This window comes from Myotis brandtii, unplaced genomic scaffold (assembly GCF_000412655.1).
Source record: "Myotis brandtii unplaced genomic scaffold, ASM41265v1 scaffold8, whole genome shotgun sequence".
NCBI lineage: Eukaryota > Metazoa > Chordata > Mammalia > Chiroptera > Vespertilionidae > Myotis > Myotis brandtii.
This window is the reverse complement of record NW_005371219.1, coordinates 3,195,049-3,216,008: the sequence shown is the minus strand read 5'-3', so window position 1 is coordinate 3,216,008 and position 20,960 is coordinate 3,195,049.

The following is a 20,960-nucleotide window of genomic DNA, read 5'->3' as shown; positions in this document are numbered from 1 at the left end:
CAAGGCCGGGGGGGAGGGCCCCCCCCCCCCCCCCCCCAGTGCACAAATTTTTGTGCACCGGGCCTCTAGTATTGATATATTCAGCTAGAGCATTGTTTTCTTAAACACAGAATCTAAATGCTCTAGCAAAATATTTTCCTAATTAAGATGTAAATGAATCATTTTGTGGTTAGGAAGTATATTTTTCTTGCTAACTATTCTTCCCTCCCACTTTTCTCTTAGGAGTTTATTTATGTATTTTTAAAATGCCTCTTTCTAGCCCATTTTTATAATGAGACATATTCTGAGTGATTTGATTTACTTCTAAGTTTGCCATTTTTATTCAGCTTCAAAACAATTAAAAAATCATGACAAGAATGGCAATTTTAGGGCAAGTACAACACATGGTTTGGTTCACATCCCTCATATAAATAAAAACATTGCTTTAACAGTACATTACATTGAAGTTAAACACTTAAAAATATATCTAAAGATTTTCAGAATTAATTTAAGGGGTAGATTTTGATTTCACTGAAAGCTTAAAATAAGTAGGATAAGATAATAAGGTTCCTTAAAGACAACACTGATATTCCAAATTTCCATCTCTTTGGAAATACAGCATGGTCTTTAATCAATCATTTTTACCAGAAAGAGAAGTATTACAGAATTATTGCAAAGACTTTTAGTGACCAATACTTCATAGAAATGTTGTTCATAAGCATCCAAATGCAGTTTCTTCATCTTCTCTTTTTTATATATTCTAATTCATATTTAATTAACTATTAAGTGTCTTTGACTATTCCAAAGATGTCTTCCTGCAAAAAACACCAGAAGTGCTTTAGGACATATTTATAGTTACTATTCTACAGTGTCCAACCACGGAAAGCAGTGGATACTTTGTGTGAAGCTTGTCTTGGGCTTGCCATGGAGCGCTCATTCTCCAGAAGTTATAGATGACTGTGCTCTATTGAATTATCAAACATAAGATCCCACCAAACTTGCCAATGACTGGGAAGGGACATCTAGGCTCTCAGGGCTAATGGTCATTACTTTACTCTGCTTCCAACTTCAAATATTACTTCCAAGCATTACTTGCTTTACTGATGTTGACTGGTTTTGACTTGAAAACAGCATTTTTTCTCTGCTGCTTTCATTTTCTAATCAGGAAAACCAAAGGAAGTCTTTTTTTAAAAAAATATATAAATGTTATCCTTATTAAAGCAACAGCAGTGAAACTGTATAGGACTGAAACATTCACATTTTATAAAAGAAAATCTACACTAATAAAAGAGAAAGATGCAAATTTACCGTACCTTTGTGCCGCCCACCAGCCAATCAGGAGTGAGTATGCAAATTAACCCAACAAAGGTGGTGGGTTAATTTGCATATGCAGGCGCCAAGTGGACAGGGGCAGGGCAGGGTGGGATGCAGGCCTTCCGCACTGCCCCAGCCGCTCTGGGCCTCTGGGCAGCAGGGGAAGGCGGAAAGCGGAAAGGCGGCTCTGGGCCAGAGCGAAGGCGGTGCCTGCAGCGAGGGGAAGGAAGGCCTATTCTTGCACAAATCTTCATGCATCAAGCCTCTAGTTTGGAATAACCACTAATATTGAAGATGTAATATAAAAACTACTCAATGGGTAGTTCAGTTTAAAGGTAGTCATATAATGTGTTAAAAATATAAAATGCTCCACAAGGATGTCATAGTAATTTGAACTAAACATAAGATAAAGATTGGTAAAGACTTATGAAGCACACTATGAAATTAATTGCTGAAGCATCTTCACACATCTTTGACTCTGCACATATTCCATAGGCATGTTTCAAGGAGTCATGCCCAACATCATCACTATTTTTACCCCGAAATGACAAAAAGGTAACAATGACAGATGGACCAGCTTTAATATCACAGACATTTGCAACTGAACAGCCTGGCTTCCTGTTTAAACTACTCAAGCTTCACTCTCAGAGTTCCTTATATCATCCGGACTTTTCAACTAAATTGCCTCTCATGTTAATGCCAAACTATCTTAGTCTATTATGAGATTTCCCCCCCTCATTGCCATTGGGTCTTACTTGTTAAAGAAAACCAAACAGCATCCATTCCTCTACTGTTCATATTTAGTAACATAAAAATACTCTGGCATTTCCTCTGTTGCCTTAAATATGAATAAATATTAGAATAAGAAGACACCTGCTTTTAGGGAATGAGTAGATTTTAGAATGTTTCATTTCTTCTACAACATCACTTCTTTCTTAACTTGCCACAGAATTCCTTTTCAATGTCTAGGTTCATTCGTATTAGGCTGGTTCTTTAGATGTAATCTAATAAGATGCTTTTTAAACCAAAGCTCTTTAACCTATTTCATTAAATTTCCTTTCCTGTTAATGCAGTTCAGTAATAATTAGGGCTGTGATGGATTAATGATTGGTAATTTTTCAAGGTAATATTGGCAAGCTGCAGTCAGAGAGGGGCATTATTGCTATTCATCCCCGCTCCCTGGCATATTGGATGCAGGCACACTTGCTTTCCTCCCCTCTGTTTAATGGGCTGGAAGGTATTGACCTGGCTCTGCAGTCTGCTCATTTCTGTGATTGATGTATTTCCACTTAAACAGTGTGAACTCTTTTTTCAGTTTGTATTGCCAGTGAGACTAGATTTAAAGGAGACTGGACATATCATTAATCCTTGAGCTCATATTTTAGATTATATGAACATAGCAAACATCACTATAATGGAGAGAAATAACATTTGTTTACTCAGTACAACTCTATAGTCAAGACAAATTCTAAACAGGTTACCCTTTTTAAAAATAGATCTCCATCATTTTACTCTAAAAACGAAAGTCAACTAACACATTTCAGGCATCTATGAGTAATCTATGGAAATTAAAGATTTTAACCATAAATATTAACCAAATATTAAGAATCTCCATCTTATTATAGGTTGGATTTTGTCTTGTAAAAAACAGGGAACGATAAATATTTTATTTTAAGCATGGCAGATATATTACTAACTCTATTTTTTAAATTATGAAGCTGCTTGCTCTGTGGATGAAGGATTGGGGTATAAGAGACTCTGAAGGTAGAAAACCAAGCTAGGAGGTTATTACAGTGTTCCGGGCGAGAAGTGGACCGAGGTGCTGAAATACGGCAAGGTGCCGAACTACAGGAGCAGCTGTGAAGAGACAGAGAAGAACTTGGACGAAAGGGAGTTTGGAATGATAGAAATAGTACTTAGAAACCAAATAGTTATTTGTCCATGAGTTTATGTGGACAGATCAGGGACAGAGGTTGGCAGGAAAAGTTCAAGGAGGGGAAGGAAAAATGTTAAGGATGACTCAGATCAGACTATTGGGGGCAGGTAAAGGAATGATGATATCCAACAGTGGTCACACCAGATGTTATCAATGTCCATATGTTCTGTTCTTTTAAGAAGAGATGCATGAATTTTTTGGTTGGTTCTTTTTTGTTTTCTCTAAATGTAAACATAGTGCATAAAATAAATCAACATTTATGACATACAAATTGGTCCTAGAAACTGTGCAGATTTGAGAATACAAAATTGTTTATGGCATGTTTTCTGCCCCCAAAAAAAGCCCATAATGCAATCAAGAAGACAGATGTCCTTAAAAGGTCATCTCAAAATAACTGCTCTGTGATATATACCATAGTTACTAGTTGCAAATAGAAGTTATTAGTTGCAAATAGGAGAAGAAATCCACTTAACCTAAATGTGTATTGAAAATATAAGGTATGAGGTAAAAGTGCCTGATTTTTTAAGCCCTCTACCCCTCACCACTATTGTTAATATTTGACTTACATGTTTCCAGAACTTTCTCTGCCTAAATTCTTTTAAAAGGAGGAGAAATTATGAGCTAAGTAGTAATGATCTACCCAGAAACTTTTCTAACTCACAACTCCACTTAAATTTCCAAGTAGTCATTTTGTTAGGACCTGTTTGAATAGGATTATATTACCAATCTCTTGTAGTAAGTAGAAACCTACATTTTTATATCATAAAATAATCAAAACAGGATATTTTTCATGCTTCCTAACCATGTCTTAGGCACCAGCAATAGATTTTATTTTATTACTAGTACATTCTGCCCAACCAAAACTCAAGTATGATCACCAAGGTCTCTAAGGATATCTATTTGTGGACCTTCATCAATTAGGTTAATGCATCAATGTATTTTAATAGAAGGCAGCACCAGGTCCTCTATCTTGAGTAATATAAACCGTATAAAAATTTTGTGTGCAACTTAATCTTTAGTAATGTTTGCCTTCCCCATTGTACTTTTCAGCAAAAAATCATTACATATTTGAGGCTTAACACACTTCAGTAATTTAGAACATCAAAAACAATGTAAATACCAGTATGTTTTTTAAAGGTTAATTTTCAATATGAAGAAAAGAGAATGCCTTGAATTTTAATACTCTATATATTTTACAGAGAACCTTTTTTTCTTACATTACTGCAAACATCATCAAAAGTGATTTATAAAACAGATTCTAGTTTTTTTGTTTGTTTTGAATATATTTTTATTGATCTCAGAGAGGAAGAGAGAGGGAGAGAGAGATAGAAACATCAGCGATGAGAGAGATCATTGATCAGCGGCCTCTCATACTGGGGATCGAGCCGGCAACCAAGGTATATGCCCTTGACCAGAACCCGGGACCCTTCAGTCCGTGCTCTATACATGGAGCCAAACAGGCTAGGGCCAGATCCTAGTTTTATGCAAGCCTCTCAGTATTTATATGGTTACTAACGGTACATGGCTAATTTTTGTAAAGAGTTGATCTCCCAAACATTGCTAGGCATTTGCAATCTTCAACTTTAATAGTGAATTTCAAGAAATCTAGGGGACCCGCAACAGAAATATCAAGAACATTGATTCCCACCCTCATCCATTCATGCGCTCATTTTCCACCCACTACCCACTCCAGTCTCCTGGCTGCTGGGTGCTGGGTGCTCAGGCTACAGAGATGCACCAGGTGTCTTCTGGGTATTGAGGACGACCTGAATGGAGAAAGTGTTCTGGCTGTTCCCTAACGGGGCTGCGGGATCACCACAGATGAGGGTCCCTGGCCCAGAGGGTAGGGAGCCCCGGTGGGATGGAGCCTGAGCTGGTCCTGGAAGGACAGGATGAAGGAAGGAGGGAGCAAAGGCTCTGAGGCATCACAGAGCTGCCAAAGCTGTGGGCCTGGAGCCAAGGGGGTGGGGGTGGGGGGCAGGAATGGCAGAAGAGGAAGCTGGAGAGGCTGGGAGTGCTCCCACAGGGAAGGCCTTGTCTCCAAAGTCAGCATCTGGACCCCCAATACTGATGCCTGCCAAGGCCAGGGGAGTCCTAGCAGTCCTCAGACCCCGGCCTGGGTCCTAGGAAAGGTCCCCAAGAAGCGAGTTCCCCTTGCTCCAGCTCCTGGGCCCTGCCGCACTCACAGGCCGCCACACCTGGGACACTGGTCCCTGCGCACTAGGACATCCGCGTGAGCTGCCACCATCACTGATGCCCCCACGAACCATAACCCAGGATGTGCTGCCCCCTCCTCCGGGGGGGGGGCAAAGAGCAGCTCTCCCAAGTCCTCCAAGTCGCAGTGGGGCACTGCAGGTCTTGTGACTCCCTCATCACATGCTGCTTCTTCCTCCCCGCCCACCACGCCCCACCCTGGGCTTCCTTTCAACTGCAGATCCATCAAACAAGTTCAGCACTTTCCCCATTTCCACGCCCCTGACCCTGCCTGTCTCCCCTACACATACACACACACACACACACACACACACACAGCTGACTTCCTCGTGTTATTTGCTACATATCCCTATCCCCCAGTAGATTATAAGATCTCTATTAAACGTTTAAAAGTTCATTGCACTTTGGGAACTTCAAAGCATTGTACAAATATAAAATTAGGCATTATTCAAGAATAGCAGTGCACTGCATGTATTGTTTTATGTGAACACCCCTGACATATGGCCACAGCCTGGAGTTCAGTGGGTCTGGGTCTTGCCCACTCCTCCTAAAACCCTGGGAGCATTCAGATAAACTGCTAGGATATGCCTCACGGGTTCTGATGTAATCGGTCTCCGGTGTGGCCTGGACTGGGGATTTTTTTAAAGCCCCCCCAGGTGATTCTAACATGCAGGCCAGGTGAAGACTGCTGCTCTAAGGTGGAAAGTTTGTTTTATTCCCTCAAACATAACCTGAGGATTTACTAGATACTGAAGTCTGTGTGAGACGGGGAGAGGCGGGGTGGGTAGGGAACACAGGGATGACCAGGGGGTCCCGCCTCTGAGTTCCTGGACAAACTGAATTGAATGCAGGAACAACACCACAGGATTCTCCCTCCTCACAGAGCCAGGCAGTGTCAGAGATGGAAACACGGGTGTTGTGGAAGGGAAGGTGAACAAGCCATTAGTCCTGAGTACTCAGAAGAGGAAATCCAGGAACCTGTAATGGTTAGAAGGTTCATGGGAAAACAAAAAAGAAAAAGAAAAGAATACTGATTTCCATTCTTTTCTGTGTTGTCAATGCTTTCTCCTGTTACATTTTGAAAATAACTGTTTCCAATAATAATTACAAAAAACAAATAGAGTCTCCAAATAAAGTTTAAAAAAGATAAAAATAATAACTATGGGAAGAAACATTCTATGGTATTACAGTCTATCCAATATCTTATACCCCCAAAAAATGCATTTAAAATCTACACATATATCTTTTTTCTATTCTGTTGTGCCATGTTTTTCTTTCATTAAAATTTGTTTCTTGGTCTCCTAAAATTATTACTATATTGTGGAGAAAAAAAATATTCTCTCTTGTTAGAACAGTGGTTCTCAACCTTGGCTGCACATTAGAATCACCTGGGAATCTTTTTAAAATCCTGATTTCTGGGCCTCCTCTGGAAATTCTGTTTCTTTGTTACTAATGTTGTGGTCCCACCCCATAACAAAGAAACAGAATTTCCGGAGGATGAGGCCCAGAAATCAGGATTTTAAAAAGATTCCCAGGTGATTCTAATGTGCAGCCAAGGTTGAGAACCACTGTGTTAGAACATTCAAATCTAAGCATGCATCTGAAATAAATTTCATAAGAAACTATGTGATTAATGTTATAAAACCTGTTTTAATCAGAAGGGACTTTAAACAGATAGCACCTTATCATCCTACCAGCCTATCATTTTGATGGGGTTGGCTGTTTTATCCATTTTTAAATACAGTTTGGGGCAAAAGTAGGTTTACAGTTTTTTGTATGGAAAATGATACAGTAATTAATAAAAAATCAGTAATTAATAAAAAATAATAATAATATAAGAATAAAATATTCACCCTGTATTTCATTTATTGGGTTTGAATTTTAAATATTTTTATAACTCGGTAGGATTAAAATATGAAGATTCTATTTTTTAAATAAAAAGTAAGAAAACTAGATTGCAGGTATTTCTAATGCAATAGCTCTTTAAAATACCTCATTAAATGCTTTCAATATTATCTCATGATTACAGCTAATTGTAGTACTGTTTTTTTCTTCTTCACTAAAAGTCTGTCACCTTAATGTGATATTGATGTTTTTATTAAAATAAATTATTGTTCTCTTGTTTCTAACACATTTTCTTTCACTTTCCTTTCAGACATTCCTATGACTAATAATATCCTGGTTCAATAATTTTGTTAAATAAAAAGACTGGATTTTACTCATGAGAAAATGCTTATTAACACAGGTCTATGCAAACAGGTATTAAAGAAAATGACTATGTTGAAAAAGCTATTATAGAAAAGCAGACATGGATGTAAATGTTTAAACATAAGCCAGACAATGTTTTCCTCTGAGCTAAAATAGCCGCAGTTCCGTAAACAGCAGAAGGGAGAGAATAGCAGCCTACAGAAATGCAACTTGTGTTCATCAACCCAACAGTCACCAGGCGTCTCCTGATGTGTCCAGCATCAAGGATCTTTAGGCCAGTCAAAAACCATATCGCTTAGAGTGAATTTTTTCAAAGGCAATACTCTATATACAAAAATGCATATATATTTAATATAAAGTTCTATGGATTTTAAAAATCGCATATGCCCATGTAACCTACATCTCTATCAAGATATATAACATCTCCACCAGAACAGAAAGAGCCATCATAATAACTAACATATTTATAAATTATCAAATATGAATTGTAAAAGAGACAACTATACGCTCCATGCAAAAGCTGGATCAGTATAATCTAAGTCTGAAATAAGCTAGCTGGAAAAGATATATCAGTTAGTAGAACAAAACAAACAAGGCATTTAATATTAATATTAGTCAACTTTAAATAACAAGTACAGGTGATATCCGAACAGCAAGCCAAAGTTCTTCCTGGGATCATGTCTCATTAAGTTGAAGAATAAATTCGCAGACCAGAAGCTTTAAGCAAAAGCATGGAAATTTTTTCTAAATTTTTTTCTACAGACTCCCCACACGGGGAGGGGGCCCAAGAATGGGTTGCCACCGAAGTTCACTATTCTAGGGGTTTTATTCCTCCTGAGCCCACTCTTTGATTATTTGTGTTACTTTCTGATTAGCTCCTTCTATCTTCCTCACCTGACAACAATTTCAAAACCCACCTAGTATTCCCTCTCCCCTTTTTCCTCTTTCTCCCCATCTCTTGCGACCTTCTGCAGGTGCAAGATAAGTATTCTTGTCTTGTGGCAACTGTTTTTCTGCAAGACAGCATTTCTGTGGTTTTAGTTGGCTGCAATTGTCATGTCCACATTTCCTTCTTCCTTTCACCCCTTATCCTGTCTGCCTAACCCTGTTTCTAACTTCTCTCACTGGGATCTAGTGGGTAGAGACCAGGGATGCTTCTAAACATCCTTCGATGTACAAGTCAGTCCCCATTTTCCCCAGTAAAGGATCATCTTGCCCAAGATATCAACAGTACCAAGTTAAGATGACTTTATATGTTAAACTCCATATTCCAATAAGAGAAAACATACTGTGTCTTATTACATTTCTCAACCCTAAATTTTTTTAGGAAATATTTAAATGATAATATAATCGACAGTATCCTAGCAAACAAAGCAAATTTCAATAACATTGTAAACCTTAGAATATATGCCATATTCTCTAAATAAAGTAGTTTCAAACTCTCTAAATTTAACCTCTCTCCTATAAATAATTCTTCTAAGAAGAATCAAGACAAAAACTGTAAAACAATTAGAAAAATATATTTTAAGAAAAACTTTATGCTAGCAGAAGAAATCAAAATTTAAATGTTCAGATGATAAAGAATGAAGAAAAGTTAATTAAGTACCAAATAAAAAAAAAACTTGAAAAGGAATAATTACTATGTCTAAGACTATTGAAAGAAATAGAATTCAAAAAGATAAAAGTAAAAATTAATGATTTGAAAAACAGAAAACAAAACCAAACTACAAATCCAAGAGAAGACTCTTTGAAAAAAGAAACATAACAAAATATAAAAATGCTAGCTTGTATAGTTTCCTTAAAAAACAGGGAACGCAGACCCACACAAAGTTAAAATGATGTATTTGCAAATTGTCTTCACTTGGGTTGCCATAACAAAACAATCTAAACAGGCTGGATTATAAGGAACAGAAATATATTTCTTACAGTTCTGGAGTCTGGAAGCCCGGTCAGATTCTGGCGTCCTTCAGGATGCAGGTTGCTGACTTCTAGTATCCTCACCTGGTGAAGAGCAAACAGGAAGCAAGCTCTCCTGTGATTCGTATAAGGACACTAATAGTATACATTAGGGCTCTACTCTCTTGATGTCAATTAATCCTAATTACCTCCTAGAGGCCCAACCTTCTAAAACAGTGGTTCTCAACCTTGGCTGCACATTAGAATCACCTGGGAATCTTTTTAAAATCCTGATTTCTGGGCCTACAAATAATTATAGATTTTAAGAAAAGACAACATGAGAATCATTTCCTTATCTCTATGCAAATAGATGTAGAAACTATTCGGAATGATTGGTTAACCATGTATATTCAGAAACTGACATTCATTCTTCATTTAATAAAATAGTATTATAATTAATAAAAAACAAGTAGCATTTTCATTAAAGTCAGAAAAAAAGACAAGGATGCCAAATATAACAATATTATCATGAAAATTCTGAAGTAAGAGAAAAAGTATTAATATTTTCAGAATTTCCAGAATTAATAGTAAAACAGAAATTTTGGGGGGTGAAAAAGACAGGTTTTAGGAAATTTTAGAAATTAACAAGGACCAGAAGCACAGGGCTGCAGAGCAGCAGAAGGTATATTTCCATAGAATGGGGGAGCTGGAAAGCTGCAACAGGTACATTTTCATAGAATGAGGGAGCTGGGAACAGCAAAAGGTCTATATTTACAAAATAAAGGGAAGGAAGCCCTTCATCCAGAAGGAGAAGAAGAAAGCCCAAAGGGGATAGGAAAACAGTAAGGAAGGAGTTGGGGGGTGACCTTTGAGCCCAGGGGTTACTATAGTAACCAGTCTAAGGGAATAGTGACCAATCAGAGGGGATATCAAGGCACAAGGCTCTGTAGCCTTTATACACCATAGGGAAAAGGAACTCTGTGGGACCCTTTCCCCATCCCCACGTGGGAGTCTGTACTTGTTCTTCAATACATCTCCACCTTTGCTATACCACCTTCTGTCCATGGATTCATTCTTCGACTCCAGTGAACAAAAAATACGGGTTCCAGTCCAAAAATTCCACATCAATAGGTATCTGGAAATTCTAAAAAACAATAGAAATGCTATTAAAAATAATTAGATAATACACTAATATGACTGATTGCGATGATAGACTATTAATATTTCCATATTCAAAAATAGCAAATAAAAAAACACTGAAAGAAAAGACCTCTTGAAAACAAACATAGGAAAGACAATAAGTGAAAAAATAATCCACATTTTTAGGGTCAATGTTTTTATAGATGTCATTTCCCCAAAATTAATCTATAAATGTAATTTACTTGATTGCAGTAAAGATAACAGTAAATTTTATTTACAATATGATAAACTGATTTCAATACATGTGGACAAATCAATATTCAAAAATTGTCTGGCCCTGGCCGGTTTGGCTCAGTGGATAGAGCGTTGGCCTATGGACCCAGGAGTCCCTGGTTCAATTCCAGTTGAGGGCACATGGCTCGGTTTCGGGCTTGGAACATGCAGGAGGTAGCTGGTTGATGGTTCCCTCTCATTGTTGATGTTTTTATTTCTCTCTCCCTCTCCCTTCCTCTCTGAAATCAATAAAAATATATTTTTAAAAAATAGTCTGTAAAAACTTTAGCAAGAATAATAATCTGAATATAAGAATGTAGCAGATATAAAAACATTCTGGAGGGCTAGTGAAATTAAAACATTTTGGTAAAACTGTAGGAAGTGACGAACAATTCAGTGCCTTGACAATTTGATAAATGATAAAGAAGGCATTTTAAAACAATGTGGAAAATAAAAATTAGTAAATGATATTGGGATAATGTGCTGGCCAATTGCTTATGTGTTGCCAAAGAGAATGTAAGTGCTAGTTAATTGTAAAAAAGAAAAGGGGAAGAAAATTTAAATGCTGTGCCACATTTTACATCAAAGTAATTCTTAAATATTTCAATACAAAAAAATAGATGGTTAATGTATGCAAGATATGATACCCAGAACCCACACAGGAAATATTTTTAAAATATTTGTATAGAGAAAAATCATCTGAATTCAGATTATAAAAAACAAAATACAATATTTTAAGAAAAACAGAAAACTGATTTCCCAATGACACAAAGAACTATCAGTAAATACTAGTAAACATCCACAAATTGGAAGGAATGGCAAATCTATGAAGACAGTTTGGGGAGAGAGGAAGCTTGGAGCAGCCCCTCCGCATGCTAGTGGGATGAATCCATGGTATTTTGTTGTGAAATGGACGCACATCCAATGGGAGACATTTCCTCAGATTAACTGCTGGTAGCAATATTGATAATACCACTAAAGACATAGGAAAACCTGTGGACAGGAACCTTGAGTTAGCACAACCTAGTTTAGCACCTGAACACTCCAATTACTCTGGTTTTAGTTTTCTGTCCATGCACTACGCTGTGTTAATTTTGCAGAGTTTTTGTAATTGATCTCTAAACTCAGGGTTGGAACAGGGGAATTAGCCAAGAGGACTGGTCTGAGGGCAGAGTGGTGGTAATAACAGTGTTTATAAAGCACTCAGTTCTACTGAGTCCCCACAGTAGACCTCAGTGACTGCAAGACCAGAAAGACCCTCCAAGGTTCAGTAGGAGGTGCTGAATGACATATTTTCATTGAATGTTTTCAAATCCCAGATAGATTTAAAATTTCACAATACTCTACATAGAAGATGAACAGGTAACTGTTTAACTGTCCAGCCAACAAGTCACACTATCTCCAAAACACTTTGTCTTAACAAAGAAAATATCAGAGTACATATTACAGTATTCACATTTTAATTAACCAATGCTTAGTGCAATACCTTCCAGAGGAAAAATAGTAGATCCATCATTCATAAAACTAAGGTATACTATTTCAGCAGGTCCTAAAAAGTATTTCCAAAATAAAGAAGGAAGTGTCTTCCAAATTTGAATTAATTTAGATTTAGAAAGCTTACTTTTTAATCCATTATTACTTTAAAATTCATGTTGAGTAGTTTTTCTGGAAGGGAAAAAAAACCACATTTTTTCCCTCTCTCCATGTGTGAAAAATAAACCAAATCAACATGGAAAGATATAAAAACAAAATAACAAAAATGTGGGCTCCAAATTTTTTGGAAGCTGTTAGGCTGAGGAAAAAATAAAGGGTGTTTTGAACTGGTGAGATAGCATACATTTCAAAGAGCGTATCTCTGCTCTGCAAACGAAACCACTTTGCTTAGTTAGCACTCTCTTACTCTGCTTTTAAACAGGCACTAATTGAAGTTAAAGCGTTTCTTTCCACAACAAATTTCAATTTGGTAATGGTGTTGAATCTAATTTGCTTTCCTTATGTGGCAGTCAGGTCTTCAGGAGTATATCATTCTTTTAAGGAAAATCATTGCAAGACTGTTTTAGAATTATCAGGCAGCCAGGAGTTGTGGGGCCTAACAATGGTTCCATCGACACTCTTGACATTGTGGCACCTTACAGTGCTGGTCTTAAACATGAGTGCTGATTGAGGGAAAAAAGAACTTTGCAGATAAAGTTTAAGAAACAAGGGTTTTTTTTCTATATTTTATCTTTAAATTATTTAAGCCATAATCATTTTAATATGCCCAATATTTTCAATAGAGGAAATGCTCTTTAGCAAATGCTAGATGGATATTTGAATTTATATGTTGACTAGAGGCCCAGTGCATGAAAATTTGTGCACTCGGGGCGAGGGGGGGGTGGGCAGGGGCTGGTCCCTCAGCCTGGCCTGTGCCCTTTCGCAGTCTAGGAGCCCTCAGGGGATGTCCAGCTGGTCTCCCTCTGCAGGAGGTGACCGGCGGATTGATCAGGGGACAGTGTGGCAGACGAGCGGCCAGCCTCCCATCACCCTGCCTCTGCAGGAGGCAATGGGGCAAACCAATCAGGGGATGGCACTGGCCAGCGAGCAGCTGGCCCCGCCCCCAATGCCTTCACTGGCCAGCCCCGCCCCAAATCACCCCACCACCATCGCCAGTGGCTTCCCTCTGCGGGAGGCGACCCCGTGGGCCGATCTGGGGACAGTGAGTAGCCTTCCCTGCCCCTCATCACCCCTCTGCCACCGCTGGTCACTGCCACTCCCCCCATCGCCATCCCCTCCCTCTGCCTTCTGGCACGCGCCTTGGCTGGCCAGGCACCAACTGCTTGCTGTCCCCACCCCCAACAACTGGTCGTTCCGCTGTTCGGTCTATTTGCATATTACCCTTTTATTATATAGGATGAGTCACAGTTGGCCTCCAACCTTGAACCAGTATGATTATTGCCAATAGCAGTAAATAAGTTTTGCCATAGTAAGCAGCCTGAAATAGTTTGCTCAGTTGTCATTATAAAAGTTATTTTATTAATTGGTATCGAGTCTTTAGGATAATTTAGCATTCATTTGGACCAATTGAAAGTAGGATTTTAATATTATTTATACAGCTGGGTCTTTTAAAATTAACATTAAATCCTACTTGTTATCATCTCATAGATCCAACCACTAACCATTTGTGACAATTCTTTTTTGAAATGTAACTCAAATATGTACTTTATTCTCTACTGCTACTATGACAATCCTAAAACAGACTGTCATGCCCTAACCAGTTTGGCCCAGTGGATAGAGCGTCGGCCTGTGGACTGAAAGGTCCCAGGTTCGATTCCGGTCAAGGGCATGTACCTCGGTTGCGGGCACATCCCTGGTAGGAGGTGTGCAGGAGGCAGCTAATTGATGTTTCTCTCTCATTGATGTTTCTAACTCTCTATCTCTTTCCCTTCCTCTCTGTAAAAACTCAATAAAATATATTTTTTAAAAAACAGACTGTCATGAGCAACAGATGATTATCTCTTGTATGTCATGTTTTCCCCATTATTCATCTGATGCTCAGAACCATTCATCAAAGCATTTTGTAAATAATAGCACATACTCAATAGGGTTTTGTAGATGTTAAATAAGATTATCTATAAAAAGCACTTCGCTGAGTATCCAGAAATAGCACTCCATAAATGGTATCCTCATTACCAATGGTCGCCATCCTCATTACCATATTATATGTAGAAAAACTAAGGTTCTAAGGGACTAAGGTTTCCCAAGTCAAACAGCTTCAAAGTAACAAGAGTCAGAATTTGAACCCAGCCCTGCCAATGTGGCTCAGTGGTTGGATGTAGACCCAGGAACCAGGAGGTCACCGGTTCCATTCCCGGTCAGGGCACATGCTTAGCTTTGGGCTCATTTCCCAGTAGGAGGTGTACTGGAGGCATCTGATTCATGATGTTCCTCTTTCATCTATGTTTCTATCTCTCTATCCCTCTCCCTTCCTCTCTCTCTAAAAATCAATAAAAATCATATTTTTAAAAAAGAATTTGAATCCAGATTTGCATTATTGAAAAGTTTCTGTTCCAAATGCCTATCATACCACGTTACTCTGTTTTAAATTTCCCTTAATAACTTAAAAAATACATCTATGCAACTGACATTTGTAAGAAATTGTAAAAATATGCAATAGCAATATTCTTTACTTCAAAGAGTTTATAGTCTACTGGGGCTATAACATATAAACATGCATAGACTAAAATATACTACAGACTAATATGGTAAGCCAGTGCCTTTTAAATACAGAAAAGATAATTAGATTTATACATTTAAATATGTATAATGCAAAACAGCAAGTAAAAATATTCATCAGAGAGTAAGCATAGATGTAGGAGCTCAGAGAAGGAAGGTATGACTTCCAGCAGGGGAAAACAAGGAAGTCTTCATGCAGGAGGCAGCTTGCTTTCCAGAGAGACATTTTTCTATCTCTGCAGAAACCCCTAGGCAGTTATTCAGTTTCCATAGCAACACTGTTTCAAGATCAATGCTGCATCCTTCCCACATTCATCATGTCACTTTGCTTTTCAAGTTCCTACATTGGGAGTGGTATATTATATCAGAGGGCACAGTAAGTAACAGGAGTAAAAAATACTCTACTCACTTCCAGCTATGTGAATTTCTGTTACCATCTCTGTAAAGTGAGAAAAGAAATGCTATAAATACACACTTCCATGCCATTAGTATTAGCATTAGTCGGAATTCTTAGCCCTATCTCTATCCCTAATATGGCTTCGGAAATCCTCTGGCCCAGTTAAGCTAGCAAATACAGAATGGAGCTGAATGCAAGGAAAATTAGTAAATGCACATGGGACTTACGGCAAGTTTTCTGATTCTACTTTCAACTATGATGATCTATCGAACACAATCCAAATCATGGAGTTTTTCCTCAGTCAGAATGTTTCAGAATGTGGCTCTATGTTATCTCTTTCAATTATTTTATTTATGTCTTCCCATTCATAACCATTTGTTTTAGTAGCCAGTCTGTTACATCTCCAAGAGTCATGATCATTACCATTGCCAGAACTTTGCTTATGCTATTCTACTGGAAAGTAATGCTAGTCTTTGTCTTCTACCAGACCAAGTCTTATTGATATATAGAGCATGACTTTCCACCATTAAGCTTTCACAACTTCTGCAAAAATGGATCACATGCACTTCAAATTCTTATTCGTTTAAACCATGTAATTTAGCATCATATATATGTTATGTATATACACATATATATACTCTTAGTTTCTAATTATTTTCTTTGTTTTTATTCTAATTATTTTATTTATTTCTCTTTTTTTCTCACAAGCCTTCTTTTTATTATTATTTTTTTATTTAAATTCTTTACTAGTTAAAGTATTACATATGTCTTCTTTTTCCCCCCATTGACCTCTCCCCGGCTGTTCCCAACCCCCAGCACATGCCCTCAACCCCCTACTGTCTGTGTCCATGGGTTATGCTTATATGCATGCATACAAGTCCTTTGGTTGATCTTTAACCTCCCACCCCCACCCCCACCTTCCCTCTGAGGTTGGATGGTCTGTTCGATGCTTCTATGTCTCCAGAATTATTTTTGTTCATCAGTTTATGTTGGTTGTTCATTATTTATTTTATTTATTTCTTCATTAAAAAAAGAGAGGTCATGCCAAACCGGTATGCCTCAGTGGTTGAGCGTTGACCTATAAACCAGGAGGTCACAGTGCCATTCCTGGTCAGGGCACATGCCCGGGTTGTGGGCTCAATCCCTAGTAGGGAGTGTGCAGAAGGCAGCTGATCAATGATTCTCTCTCACCATTGATGTTTCTATCTGTCTCTCCCTCTCCCTTCCTCTCTGAAATCAATGAAAATATATTCAAAAAAATAAAAGAGAGAGGTCACTTAATCCCTCTTTTTTCTTCGGTAATCATAAATAAGAGTAAATCACTTACTGTTCTTTACTATCATATGAAATGAATAAACATATATTTATGCATTTGTACTATATTGTATTTGTTTATTTGCATGTTTCTTTCCTACTTGATTATGAGCTGTGAGTGCAGGAAGGGAAAAACCATGATGGACTATATTGCATTTTCTAACTACAGCTAGTAATTGGCACAAAGCATGCCATGCGATGATTTTTTTTTTCACTGTCAGGCAAGCTGCTATGTATGCAATGATGTGGTTCATTTGCCAATCAATAGTAAACAGGCTCGATTCAGAGTCTTGCAACTGTTTTCTTATCCACAGCCTGAGATATTCTCACATCATTCTTTCTATGAAAATACATTTAAGAAACAATAATTAACAGCATTACAAGCATACCTGGACCTGATGCATTTCATTTTTTCAATAGAATTGTCTGCAGAGCAGTACTGTTGCCATCATAACTAGTTAGTCATTAATATTAATAATAGAAAGAGAGCAAAGGGGAGGCCAGACACTATAACCATGATCATATGGGCAGCTTCACCAGGATCTGCAACTTCACGCTCCCCAGGGAACCACCAGACCATTCCCTGCACATCACTGTGGGAAGGGGACCAAGAAAGCAGGAGGCAGGTGCATGCACAGTGAAGTCAGGGTGCCATAGGGAAGGTCCTTGTCAGTCAGTCTAACCTGAGAAAAAGATAATTGGCTAAAGGGATAGAGCCATGACAAGTGTGTGAAATCTTGAAGGTTTAATTGGTTAAACTCAGGTTATAATCCCCGGACAAAGGATTCTCTCTCTTGTCCCTTTGCTCACTATTGTGCTACTGTTTCTCGCTTGCTTGGTGACCACCTTTTGCCTTGTATGCTAGCTTGTCATGTGGCCTTAGAAGCCTCATGGCCCATGGCCATGTGTGCCCCACATGCATGGGCTGCAGCTGGGAACACAAGCTAAGTTAGCCAGGTGCTGGACTGTAGTGTATTTCCATACGAAGCGGAGACGTGGGGCACTTGCTTTCATCCTGGCCCCGATGAAGCAAGATTAGACACATTTTCCATGGGAGATGGGACTTTGTAAGGGAACCCCCTTAATTTTACATAATCAATAAAGCTTTTCATAATATTTCATCTTCCTATGGGGGCCTCAGGAAATTATTTTCCCAACGGCACACCAAGAACTCTATTTCCACCAGTAATGGGGGGGGGGGAAATGTAGAGAGCACCCCACTGACAACAATAGCATGATCTCTTTCTAACTCTACACAAAAGCATAGGTCATTTATAATTCTTGGTTTTTAGCTTAATAATTTGTGTAATAAGTGTGTATTTCTATACCTCAAACAGAGGTATTGGTCATAAAAGTCCTTATTCTGAATACCAATAATCCAAGATGGCACAGGAGTAAGTGGAGAGAAGAGTAATGAGGTGTCTTAATATAGTTTATGGCAAATTTACATCATAGTTGTATCAAAATTGTAGATGGATAATTAATTCATTACATATTTATTATTTGTTGAAATAAAAGGAATTCCTATGTGCTCCTTTCTAGTTCCCTTGAGTAGATTAATTTCACAAAGTCTAGAATGTATTTTGAAATATTCACAGGGGGCCTAGTGTGAATAAAAGTTATTGTGATTTAATTGTAAAAAAAAATACATAAATTGCTCTACAAATCATAAAGTTATCTACCCCAGAAAGCTAACAGGTTTCAAAGCTATTATATATATTACTAGAGGCCTGGTGCATGAAATTCATACACTGGAGTGGGGGGTCTACAAATCATAAAGTTATCTACCCCAGAAAGCTAACAGGTTTCAAAGCTATTATATATATATATATATTACTAGAGGTCTGGTGCATGAAAATTCATACACTGGAGTGGGGGGGGGTCCCTCATCCCAGCCTGCCCCCTCTCACAGTCCGGGAGCCATCAGGGTGGGAGGCGACCCGGCGATCAGGGGAAGGCAACGCCCCCATCACACTTCTGCTGCTGCCACTGCAAGCCTCAGCCAGTCCTGGTTACCTGAGCCTCACGTGGCCCTGGGCGGTTGGGCAGCCACCATCCGAGGCTTGCCTGTGCCTCGGGCCGGCCCTGGGCATATGGAGGGCTGAGGGGACTGGGACACTCTAGAGGCAGGCATGTGGAGTGGCCAGACCCACCTGGGGGTGGGCCCAGCCGTGCTGCACGCCTGCTGCCCCAGCAGGGCTGAGGAGACTGGGTGCTGCCATCTTTGAGGGTTTGGCAGTCAATTAGCATATCCCCTCTTTATTGGCTGTGGGCACTGCCATCTTATGAGGGTGTGACAGTCAATTAGCATATTCCCTCTTTATTAGATAGGATGAAAAATCCTACAATTTTCTACTTGAAGCGAGAAAAAGACTGCTGGTTTCACCACTAAGGCTGAGAAGTCTAATGAGGTGTTTTTTTTCTACTTTTTGCCAAATCTACAAGCTGACTTCAGAGACTACGTGAGTACAAATGTGTTTATGGTATCATCTCTCAAGGATGACTGTGAAAGCCAAATTCACCATCCTCACTATGACCCAGGGCCACAATAGTACCTCTGTCCTTAGAGAGAAAAAAATTTCCTTGTAGAAATGAAAAGCAATAAATTCCTTTAACATCTGGACCTTGAAAATTCTGAAAGAAATACTGAAATCCATGCACTCTACCATTCTCTAACAAAAATAGATCAAAATTACCACACTACTTATTCTATATATACAGCCAACTTTTATTGAACTAATGAAAATTTAAAGTTTCTATGAATTACGTCTCTTAGGTTATTGTTTGGAAGTTAAAGAAAAGTTAGAAAGTGTGCCCTTGACTGTGAACCTAAGACACAATAATGAAATACTTTTAAAGCCATGAATATAATAAGGCAGCCTAATTTTATGTTAAAGTCTTTTGATATAGAATTATGTGGAATTTGGAGAATCACATACTTTATTAGCCAATGATTTCTCTTTTTAATTATAAGACACAGTGCAGTTGCCTCCCAATGGTCCTAGTTTATTTACAATAACCAAAAACTGAAAAACAAAAACAAATGTACATCAACTGGTGAATGGATATACAGATAGTGGTATATCCATACAATGGAATACTACTCAACAATAAAATGAATGAACTACTGATAGATGCAACAACATGGGTAAAGCTCAGGAAGGACTATGGAATAGAAAAGTGTATTTGAAGAAATAGTGACTGAATATTTCTCAAATGTGGTAGAAAACTTCAACCTACACATTCTAAAAATTCAGTTTATTTTAAGCAGGATAATATAAAGAAAGTCATACCTTAACACATCAGAGACAAATCTCTTAATATAAAGGTAAAGAAAAAACCTTAGAAGTGTTCAGATTAAATTGACATGCCTGGCCGGAGTGGCTCAGTGGTTGAGTGTCGACCTATGAACCAGGAGGTCATGGTTTGATTCCTGGTCAGGGCACATGCCTGGATTGTGGACTCCATCTCCTGTGTGGGGCGTGCAAGAGGCTGCCAATCAATGATTCTCTCTCATCATTGATTTTTCTCTCTCTCTCTCTCTCTCTCTCTCTCTCTCTCTCTCTCTCTCTTTCTCTCTCTCTGAAACCAATAAAAACATATGTTTTTTAAAAATGATACATTGCATGCATGGTTGCCTGTGTAGAAGACCAACATAAACCTAAACAAACTTCTCATCATAAACAATGCAGATATGAAGGCAATGGTTTAACAACTTTAAGATGCTGAAAGAAAAAAAAGTTTGCCTTGCCCCAAATTTTATATTCAGCAAAATTATCCTCCAAATAATGAAGAGAACTTAGATTAGATTAAAAATCCAAAAACTGACAGAATGTATAATCAGCTGATCTAAAGTAAAAGAAATGTTAACAGAAGTTTTTCAGACTAAGGAAAATGATACCATATAGAAGTTCAAAGCTAATGCAAGCAATAAAAGTACTAGAAATGGTAAGTGGATAAATATTAAATACTATCTATAGCTATAAAATGCTTAACAAGGCAAGGGAGAAGTATTAAATCTATGTACCCAACCCATATGGCCCTATGTCCATATCTTTTCCTGAGTGTGTTTTTCTT